The sequence below is a fragment of the Zophobas morio genome, unplaced genomic scaffold (assembly GCF_036711695.1).
Source record: "Zophobas morio isolate AGI-343-1 ecotype UQ-CSIRO unplaced genomic scaffold, CSIRO_AGI_Zmor_V1 ptg000004l, whole genome shotgun sequence".
Lineage (NCBI taxonomy): Eukaryota > Metazoa > Arthropoda > Insecta > Coleoptera > Tenebrionidae > Zophobas > Zophobas morio.
In genome coordinates, this window is record NW_026972109.1 from 1414155 (window position 1) to 1426112 (window position 11958).

An 11958-nucleotide genomic window follows, 5' to 3' on the forward strand; every position below is an offset into this window, starting at 1 on the left:
TTTTTGATTGTCTTGGACCCAGTACCGATTTTGGTCCACAGATGTCCCCTTACGTAACCAACAACGCTCATGTAACTGTCCCTCTTCTATGACTACCCTTCAGTCACCCTCGACGAGCATCACAGAACATCCTAAATTAAGAACACTGGCTCATTGAAAAATTACGAATTGTAAAACGTGGCGCCATCTCGTTTCGACGGATGAACTAATTACACTATATCGAGGTTGGGGGAGGGGGATCCAGGGATCATTGACATCGACACATTGATTTGATTTGTAGGTTAATGGTACCGAAATTCACTTAAATAAATAATTTAACAAGAAAAACAACATTGTGCTATAAAAATTTATTTTATTGTTAAGAAGCCTACTAACAATATAACTGAAGTGAAAACATCAGTTTGTTAATAACTAATCAATGCACAAAATCTGAAAATTCTAACAATTTTAAAAACAGTCAGAGGAGAAAATTACATAATAATTTTCGTTGATACATGCAGTTAAATGTGTATATAGGGTAACATAATAGAAACGAATTCATGTTTTTACAGCTACAATGGTTACGATTATAAACAGAGTCCAGGCAGGAGTTGGTAACTTGCAATTGATTCCTTACTGCATATAGTAAGGATTTGCGTGCAGACTGAAAAACTAATTCAGAGTTAAGGGTTTATGCGTTAACCAAATTTGTGGTGGTGTAAAACTGAGTTTGTAATGGAGTGATCGTTGCCTTTTGTCCCCAATTGGACACCCGTGAATTTGAATGAAAACTACAAATTTTTGCTTGTTCAGTCATTCCTGTTTAGACTCTGGTTATGCGGTATGTGTCAATAAACAAATGTTCATAATACAAATAATATAAGTTACAGGTAATGTGAGTAAGTGTAAAAGGAGACAGGAAAAAAGGAAACTGAGAATGATTTGGAGTTAAAGTGTGCAACTTTTTCAAAAGATAACATCGAATCCTGTGTGAGCACAAACTCAACAGCATAATTGTCATAATTAAGATAATGTAGTACTGTATTAAAATGAGGTAAATGCAGTGGTATTATTAGTATTACCTATTGGGAAGAATTACTATATCAATGTTGTATCATACAATACCTAGGGATTTGAATTTTCCCTGTAACAACAAATTTATAATTGAATGCAAGTATTTTAGTCAACTGTGCATATAGAAACTATATGCACAGTTATATATTGCATATATAAAAATATATATTAACAATTTAAACCTGTACTTCACCAAACTAAACAGAGTAAAAACTGTGCCAAACAACAAGTTTTAAATTTGATACAAAAAAAAAGTAACGCTATTTGGAAAGACCTTCATATGTATAGCGCCATTAAGGTAGTCCAGTTCCTTACATTTCAAAAGTTGGTGTTGCCAATTGAATTTTTTTATATTGTTATATGTATATTAAAATAAGAAATTAAGCTCTGGTCTTCCCATTTTGTTAAAATTAAATAAATCATTTTTTATTTTATTAATGCAATTGAATGATTTATTAATTCTTTTACACATGGTGTATCAACATTTCTAAAAAATGAAAATTTACTACTAAAGCGGAAACAACGATGCATCTCGATGAGGAATTTTTAATAAATAAAATTAATAGCATATACTTGTGTAAAGTCGTTAGCTCCAGTATGACTACAGTGATTAAATGCTGTGCGCTTTTAAAGGCAAACGGTGATGCATTGAATGATGAAGTTTTAGATGGGTGACTTTTTGAACAAAAATATAATTAAACAAACACAACCGGACCTTTGACGAAATATAACAGTATGAATGGCGGTATGAATTCCCCCAGAAAGGAGAAAAAAAGTACACAAATGTATACTAGTGATTCATATCATAAAGAGTTTTGGATGAGAGCAGAGCATATATTTAAATCTATGGAATCTAAGAAAACGTCTCGCAGTTTTAACAGGTTGGATAACAACTATAAACGGTTTCCTTCAAGTTGCTAGTACTTTACAAAACCTAGGTTATGACAAATTTCCAACCAGGCCATTTAATCAGGATAATTGAAAATTTTTTGGTCAATTGAGACAGTATGGTGGTAGAACTAATAATCCTATGTGTGTTGCTTTCGTGCCATATTTCAAATTATCGATAAAAAAAATCTAAAAACATTTGTAGTAGTTCCAACTGTAAGCACGATAGTGATGAAGTACTGTTAATTAACATTAAATCACTTTTTAAAACCAAACAAAAAAAATAGACAACCGGACATTTAGCAATATAGTGAGATACCAGATGTAGATACATTAGAAACACTGACAATTAATGAAGTTCAAACACTGGTGCAATTTTAAATAGCATTGTGCCCGAATGTGAATAATATTGTGAGAATCTGTTGCACAAAGGTGAGGCGACAGATATACTGAATAAACTAGAACGAGGTGTAAAATGTTCCTACTAAAAATAGTTATTTGATGCAAAAGAAGAATTTAGAAACTATTGATGCGTTTATAAAAACGAAAACATTTTTAGTTTTTCACTTGAGATGCATGTTGTTTGTGCTTCGGCAATAATTCTATTTTTTAGAACACTTCATATTGAATATCTAATTAGAATTACTGAATAAAATGATTTATTGTAGGACTGAAATCATAAGCGCCTTAATTGATTTTTTTGGGGACCGATATAAAAAGAGCTACTTTACGATTCGATTTGCGGCCCTAAAGTTTTATTTTTTCAGACTGAACTGTCAAAATTACTTTTTTGGACGGAAGTGTCATATTTACTAACTTTTCTTTGAAGTCCTTGCATGTTTACCTTACATATTTTTTAATCAAGCACTTTTAGCTAATGGAATTTTTCTTGTATCTTACCAAATTACCTTAACAATAAGATGAGATCTATTTCTGTTTATTATATTATAAAAATCACTGAAGCATGAGGGATCAAATATTTGAAACATTTATGAAGTGAGATGAGATTGGTTCCCAAATGTTTGTTGCAAAATAGCCTTTCTTCTACATTCTCTTAATTGAAAGGAAAAGTAGGCTTCCGATTTTGTTGCAAATCCTTCAAGGTTTTTGTCCAACAAGAAAAGCAACAGTTTTCTAATCTCAAAAACGTAAATAACTATATACCTACGAAACAAGTACCATTACAGCAGTGGGGTGTAAGTAATACAACTTACATTTTTGTTGATGAGTACGTGATTGCCGTTGATTAGAAGTTGTATTATTAATTCCGCAAAAATTAGCAAATATTAAAATATGGAAATCCTTCTGTGTATGCTAGCAAAAATACATAGGTACATGCCAAGCGTGGTTTAGATTTGAAATTCTAGTGTATTTTGCTTGTTTCTATAAACTTGTTTTTCAAATTTAACTAGGAATTTTTACATGTGGTGTTCTAAAAAATGTTGCATACACCACGTCCAAAGAGAACTTTTTCAAACTTTAGATGGGCCGAAAAACTTCCTCTTTATAGCCTTGGTACATAAATAACTAAAATCTTGAGATGACGTTCTAAAATTTTTGGTGGCGATGATTAGACATATTTTGGCTAGCATTTTACACAATATTCTTAAAATACATTTAAAATTCCATAACAATTAGTTGAGTATTATCTATTAAAAAAAAAAAACGACGACGGCAACCGACAGTTGGATTCTGAATACCTACCTTTATAAATTCTGAAAGGTATGAGAAAAACCTTGAAATCAACAGTTCATCAAATAGACCCCTCTCTTGTTTGCTGTTGGAAAGTAAAAGTATATATAATTAGATTAGATTAAATTTTATGTTGTAAGCGTCAAAAATAAACAATGTGGAGTCACATTTAGTGATGAAGCCAAATATTGAAAACCTGATGACTTTGGGAGGTAAATGTTATGATGTATTCACATCTGACAAGGAATAGAACCACAGATTCATTTTAAAGTGAAACTTTTTGTTTATAAAATTCAATTCTATCCTTATTTTTGTATTATTAATAATAATAATAATTGTTTTGTTAATCTAATCAATGCATATCATTACTTGGTCTTAGTACCCGTAATGATAGAAGTCTTGCTTGAATGCCGGTCATTTCCGGGTCAGTGGTGGGTCTTAATAATATTATTCTTTTTAGCAACATTAAAGTGGCACTTTTTAAGCAAACAGTTGTTATTGCTTTCAGTGTTAAGTGATAGAAATTGATCTAATGTTATTTAAATAGAATCAGTAAAATTAACTGATCTATTCATTTTTTTTAAGGTTCCTTGAAACAGTTCTAAGAGCGTATGAATAAATAAATTTAATTGTTCAGTATCTTGCCAAAAACTCAAAATGGTTCGCAATTTTTTTTACAAATTTATTTTTTAATTCCCGAGCGTAAGCTAAGGAAGTATAGTAATCGCGTCCATCGGCCGAATTGCCACTTTTTTTACGGTAACATTTATCATTAAATATACAGTAATACATTATTAAACTACACAGAAAGGAGCATGTCGTAATAAATTTCACGAAAGATTTACCTAATAAAACTTTAGATAAAATTAAATTGAATAAAATTTATCAAAAACAATAATAAGAAAAAATGTTTTTATGGATGCTTCAATTAATTCTTTTTCTTTCGCATCGAGTAAATATTTTTGGTACATTTTGCTGTGCGTTCCAGTTTATTTAGTGAATCGTCTGGTAGTTGCAATTTCCCGTTCATGATGTTAACTAGTTTTTTTGTGTATGTAAACAAGAATAATTCTGTAAATTTTGTGATAATGCTGTCCGATATTGTTTCAGAATGTGGACATTTTTTAAATTTAAAGTTAACCCATAGTTTCAACACTTGAGTGATTCTATTTTGTAAATTATTTTTATAGAAAACACTTTCTATAATTTTGTTCAAAATGTAATAAGTTATTATTAAGTTATTTATTAGGTCAGTATTTGCATAGCACAAACTTTTCTTGGTGTCAGTATATTCTTTTAATAAATTGTACTTGTGGTGTATATCTGTCGCCTCACCTTGATGCAACAGATTCGCACAACACGATTCACATTCGGGAACTTCAATGCTATTTAAAATTGCACCGGCAACATAACCAATAGCAGTGGTTTCTACATGAGAAATATTTGTTTGAACTTCGTTAATTGTCAGTGTTTCGAATGTATCTACATCTGGTATCTCACTATATCGCCAAATGTCCGGTTGTCTTTTTTTAATTAAATTTTTGTTTGGTTTTAAAAAGTGATTTAATGTTAACAGTACTTCATCACTATCGTGCTCACAGTTGGAACTACTACTAATGTTTTTAGAGAAATTTTTTATTAGTAATGATTTGAAATATGGCACGAAAGCAACACATGTAGGGTTATTATTTCTACCACCATACTGCCTCAATTGGCCAAAAAAATTTTCAATTGGATCCTGATTAAATGCCCTGGTTGGAAATTTGTCATAACCTAGGTTTTGTAGAGTACTAGCAATTTGAAGGAAACCGTTTATAGTTGTTATCCAACCTGTTAAAACTGGAGGACGTTTTCTTTGATTCGCTTTTTTTGGAATAAATTCCATAGATTTAAAAATATGCTTTGCTCTCATCCAAAACTCTTTATGATATGAATCACTAGTATACATTTGTCTACTTTTTTTCTCCTTTCTGGGGGAATTCATACCGCCATTCATACTGTCAAATAATTTATCAAAAAATTTTATAATAGTTACCGTATCTAAAGCTTCGTCATTCAGTGCATAATCACCGTTTTTGCTGTTTGCGTTAAAAAGTGCACAGCATTTAATTGCTGCAGCAGTGCTAGAACTAAAGACTTTTACACAATTTGAGACTTTCATTTTTTTCACTTTTGAGGGATTGACGTGATGTTCAGTTATACCTTTTAGCAACCCAATATTATGACTTTTACAGATATTATAAGCACTCCATATGTGATCCCACTTAGCTACTTGAGACTTACTACACATTGAAAATTTTAAATCTTTATCTAATAGATTATTTCTTATACTTTTCAACAGATGAGGAGGGTCGTAAATATGAATTACATGGATTTTTTTGTTAATTACTATAACTTCTTCTTCAATGTCAGGATTTTCCTCTTTGCTTTTTTTTAATAATGTGTTTATGGCACGAACATTTGTTGTCCCTTGATCGCAAATAGATGCAATCACTTTTAAGCCTATTGCTTCAGCGCGTACTACAATATCTTTGTAAAAACTGACAATTTTATCTGCTGACATTGAGTCTTTACAGAATGAAAATGCAACGGGCTGTTTCCATCTTTTGAAAATGCCACGCAACATAAATACCATTACATGGTCGGCAATTTTCTCAGTTCTTTGGCTGCCGTCATCCTCTAAACCTACCACGTAGTCCTGGTGTTTATTATAATCTAAATGAGGCTGAATAGCCATTTCATCAAATATCAAAGTACAAAGCTTATCTCTATGTTCAAAATTTTCAATTTTCTTTTCCAAAGCGTGAAATATGGTGTCATTAATACCAGGTTCAATACTAACAGCGCTTAACACTTGTTGCAGCGTACTTACAGAGGGAAGACATAGCAGTTTATACAGTAGGCGATACAATTTGGGACTAGTCTTCCACATAATAATACAATTAATTTTTTCTTCGTCTGTGAAGGTCCTGCCGTACTTCTTCTTCCCGTAGTTTCGAAATTGACACTTTAAAAGAGTCTGCTGAAATGGTGTCATATTATTCAGCATTTCTTCAAGTTTTCTGTTTTCTTTCAAAATTTTGGAAGTTTCTTTCACCAACTTCTTACTTGTCAAAATTTTTTTTTCCAAACCACGCACCTTTCTTTTCAAACGTTTAACTTCATTCTTTAATTCATTGCTCTGAAGAGCTATCAAAAAAAAAAGATGTTTAAAAAAAATGTTCGCTCGACATGAAAAAATTAAATATTGGTACCTACTAAGGTTGGGTATAATAACACTAACAAAATTATTTTTAATCTTTATTCTTTTTTAAAGAAAACTATTTATAAATAATGTAAATATGTACTACCAACGAAAGGAATCAGGTATCTAATGTGTCTACCAAAAATTTGGTAAACTACTAGGTAATGGAAGCAGTTATGAAAGGAATAGTTTAAAGAAACTCAAAAAATAAATAAGGGTGGATGTTTAAAGAGAAAAGAATAATATCAGCATTCAAATGAACATCACAGTGAGTTAACAAGAAAATTGGAAAACAAGATGAAAACAGGAATTTGAGAGCATGTTTTCAACACACTGCTGGGTTTATTGCAGGAAATTTAGGAGAAAACAAACATCTGCAGGAGATTCTAAGTTAAAAAAAATTGCATGCTGATTTTATAATCTACATAATATTTACACGTAAGTTGTGAAGGTAGAATCTTCTTTTAACTTACAGACAGTAGCCATCTTTACCTATGGTGAAGGATGAGACAAAAAAGTGCATGAACCTATCTGAAACTTATCATCTTATCAACAAAAGTAAGAAAAACCACCAGACGCAATCGTAGTCATTAATAGTACCTAAATGTAGTTTGGTGTGTTTAAATTTCTTATAAAAAAAAAAGAAACAATAATTGCAAACGTACCAATAATTTGCCTTTCATGTGGTGCCTCGTCTTTTTCTAAAATGTCCACATCATCTTCTTTATCAAAATCATCAGTGACGTCATGTTCCCGTTCTTCGCAAGGATCATTTGCAACAATTGTAGGTGTTTTTGCCACGATGCGAGCAACTAAAAAATAATACAGTATATAAGTCAGTGTCATATTTAAGAGTTTTAACGTATATAGCCATATTTTTTTGTATGTGCATAGTAGACAGTATAATCAAAATAATAATACTCGATGCCCTTTTTCATTTTTCAACCACAAGACCACAGATTTGTGATCTTGAAATGTTATATTATGTTGATATAGTCCAAAAGAAAAATATATTTATACTCAAACTATCACCGCGACAGCACGGGATGTAGCGTATGAGATACAATTCCGGGCGTTGCTAATAAGTATAAAATAAATTAAGGGAGTAAAGATATATCATCACCTTTAACATTTCTATCAGAGTCATGATCGAGTGTACCAGAACGTTTCCTTTCAAATGTGTGAAGTCCACTTGTAGAGGGTACTTCCTGCAAATCTTGGTAAAAGTCGAGCTCAATTGTAGTACTTGTCTCATAATTATTTGGGCAATCAATCAAGTTGAGATCGCAGTCATTGTTTGCAGCAACCGCTAGAAAATTGTTACCTTATTAGAATTATTGTAAAAATGTTCACAGAGTAATGCGAATAAGTCGTTTTTAATGTTTCTCAATATCATGCAACATGCAACCCAAATTGTGACCTGTGTGTAATGTATAGTAATACCGTATCATAACAAAATAGCAATTTAAATAGCTCTACAAAAGTTTATTTATACCTGTAGGTAAACCCAAAGATGGTAAGATATCCTTCTTTAGACGATGGTTTATTAGGATATTCTCTGGAAAATGTCTTCCACAGATTCTAAAGTGTTTATGAACATCTTCCGGTTTGCGATTTTTCAAATGTTCGTTTCCGCAAAGGTTTATCCATTTTTTAAAACGTGTGATTTCCTTTTTTGGATCCGGAAAGCGCAACACGGGCACTCCTTTGGGGATTCTACCACAAAGTGGAACACAGCAGCTAACGTGTTGATATTCCATTATTACCTGTTAAAAAAGTGTTGTAAATAATGTAACGCATTTAACTAATATAGGCTTCTATAATATGTATTTTTAAATTTGAAACTTCAAAATTGTCAGAGTTCAAACAATATTTTCTTCATTTAAAAACATTTCACATTGATAAGCTAAGGAAAAACAATATTTTGAAATTATATCCAAAAGTTTTATAACTACAGAAATGCCTATAAATATCGGAGCTTAGCCCTTATGACTTTCTTAGGAAGTCTGCAAGGCACTAGAGCCTCACGATTCTAAAACATATATGAATGTGACTTGGAGTAAACTATTTCTGCCAACAAAGCCACAGAAGAAACATTCTAAACATATAAACTACCGCCCTTACCTGCTGCACTTTAAAGGCAAACTGCTTTCTAGTAACAAAAAAGTCTCTTAAAATGGTGAAAAGTTTCTAAACTAATAAACAAAAATGCGAAAGAACGGAACGAGAACACAAAAACGAACAGTAACACAAACGCAAACAATAACACTATAAACTACAACGAAGAACGAAAACGAGGAACGAAGAACGAAAACGAGGAACGAAGAACGAAAACGAGGAACAAATAACTCAAAATAACAACAAAACGCAAAAGGAAACCACTAAAACACCAGAAAAAATCACTTCGATACGCTAAACGAGCTCGCTCAGAAAATCAAATAAATTGACATAAAAAACACACTCTTGATTCAAATTTCAATTTTCATTGCGCTGCAGTAGCGCCATCTGCATTCGACGGAGTGAACTATCTGTCAGTTTATGAATGAAATCTTTTTACTACGATTTTTACAAATGACATGACAAAACCCACTGAGCTGAAGGGCCCTGACGAGCATACTTACCTGGCGTAGGGGTTACCGTGATCAATAAGGCGGTTCCCCCAGGGTGAGGCCCTTCCATTGCACCTAGGTCGGGCTGACCCCTGCGATTATCCCTAATGCGGATAACTCGGGCGCACAATTTTTGGTAGTCGGGACTGCGTACGCGCTGTCCCGGTCTTAAATAATAAAAACACAAAAATGCTTTGATGTTCCAAGGGACTAGGGATGGGGAACTGTTACTTTTTTGAGGAACAGGAACAATTTGTTACTGTTCCATTTTAGGAACAGTTTATGGGTCTTTCCAAATTAAGTGTAAGGTTAAACATTCTAAATATTTCTGTCACCTTTCCCTTTCTAATTACTTGTTAATTGTCTGAAAAGGTATAAAACAACAAATTTTGGAAATAATAAAACACAGTTAGTCCGACTTGCAACGAAGAGTTTGATTTTCCCAAAATAACATAACAAAAACTGGTGTCAGAAGTGGGATGTCACAAACATTATAATCCAAAGAGCTGTTGAAGATTGATTTATCTGGGAAAGTTTCAAGAAACTTCCATTATCAGAAAAGGATCAAAATTTATACCAGATTGGATTCGTGAACTGGTCCATTGGGAAAGTTCGTTCACAGAACTAAAGAAAAATCATCCCGTGTTCAAGATCATCAAAGACTGTCAAACTGTAAGCAGAACGATTTCTTTTTTCCGACTTTACTTTGTACTTGGTTATTACTTATTAGAACTGTCCTGGTATTCATTCCAATTATCATCAATCGCGATGCCGTACACGCAAGACGTAGCTAACAATGATCCTCCTGAAAGTAGTGAAAAAGTGTGTAAAAAGTGTAAACTTAAAATTATGGACACTTGTATAAAGTGTTATAAGTGTGATGATATATATCACAAAAGTTGTCATCGTCAACTAATCTCCAAGGGGAAAAAAGCCATAATAATCAATGATAGCGTGATGCTATGTGAAGAGCACTGCAGAGAAATAAATACTATAGTTGAATCGTTTCAAGACTTAATTAAAGAATTAAAGAACGAGATTAATATCCTCAAAACTGAAAATGGTATAACTAGACAAGATAACAACAAACTAAAAAATGATTTAGAGGAGATGCAATTGCAGTTCAGAGAGATAGGAGCGTCCAAAGAGAAGGAGATTAAAACACAGAAAGATGAAATCGCAGCTATTAAGTTGCAAAATAATAATTATAAACACATAAATGATAAATTAAAGAAGGAATTAGAATTAACACAGCTACAGTTCGATGAGCCACAAAATGATCAAAATATAAGAAACGCTATCTCCAAGATAAGAGAGGACCTTACCATTAACATCTTATCACTTAAAGAAGAACTTAATGAAAACATAATTAATAGATTTAATGAAATGCAGCAACACTTACTTTCACAAGTCAAGGATAAAGAGGAAACGTCACATAAAATTGCAGGAAAGACATATAGTGACATTACCAAAAGATCCAAGGATGTGGTTATTCTAAAGCCGAAACAAACGCTGGGTTCGATCGAAACAATCGATATAATTAAAAAAAAACATTAAACCCAATGAAGTCGAAGTAAGTTGGTATTACGAATATTCGTCCCTTGAAGGAAGGTGGTGTTGCTATAGGATGTAATACGACGGAGCAAATGGTGAAATTAGAAGCTGAAGTTATATCTAAATTAGGAAATACATTTCTTGTTAAGAAGTCTTCGTTACAAAACCCGAAGATTAAAATAGTAGGACTTGGTGATGAATTAAATGAAGAGGACCTAAAGATTTGTCTGAAAAAACAAAATCCATCGCTTAAAGATATTAACGGAACATTTAAACTGTTAGTGTGTAAAAAAATGAAAAAAAGATATCTAGCCATTGTAGAAGTAGATCCGGAAGTATTTGCGGAGATAATGAGATTGAAGACTGTGTTTATTCAGTGGTGTGAATGTGACATATATGAACACATCAGTATATATAGATGCTTTAAATGTGGAGGATACAATCATACCTCAGAGAAATGCAACGAAAATCCACGTAAATGTCTAAATTGTGGTAGGGATGACCACCCAGAGAAAGATTGCATAAATGACCCTGTATGCATTAATTGTTCAAAAGTTAATAAGAATCAAAAATTAAATCTGACGGTGAATCATTCGCGTTTTGATTATGACTGTGCAGTTTATAAAAGATTGTGTGAAATAGGCAAGACCAAGATAAGATATTCGATATAGCAACCAAATGAGAAAGATGAAAAAAGGAATTTCAAACTTCTTTTTCTAAATGTGCAGTGTTTAAGAAACAAAATTAATATTTTAGATGCAATGTTAACAGACAATAAATTTAGTGCTCTAGCGATAAGTGAACACTGGCTTGAAGAAGAGGAAGTTGCAGCTCTCAGACTAGATACTTACATCATAGCAGATTTTTTTGTCAGAAAACAGCACGGCCATGGGGGTGTGATGCAGTTTCTCAACCCGG

The 11958-nt window shown here is 32.4% G+C and overlaps 1 long non-coding RNA gene and 1 other non-coding gene across 2 annotated transcripts; one reads left to right on the forward strand and one right to left on the reverse strand.

Annotated features, from left to right (window-relative positions):
* Positions 1-6740: 6740 nt before the first annotated feature.
* On the reverse strand, positions 6741-8447 carry LOC135133957 (uncharacterized). The gene is made up of 4 exons (XR_010281223.1): positions 8373-8447; positions 8001-8186; positions 7543-7689; positions 6741-6822 (listed from the first exon to the last, which is right to left on the reverse strand). It is a non-coding gene; the product is annotated as an uncharacterized LOC135133957 (long non-coding RNA).
* A 1043-nt stretch (positions 8448-9490) lies between these two features.
* On the forward strand, positions 9491-9653 carry LOC135144944 (U1 spliceosomal RNA). Its single transcript, XR_010283269.1, has one exon. It is a non-coding gene; the product is annotated as a U1 spliceosomal RNA (small nuclear RNA).
* The last annotated feature ends 2305 nt before the right edge of the window (positions 9654-11958 follow it).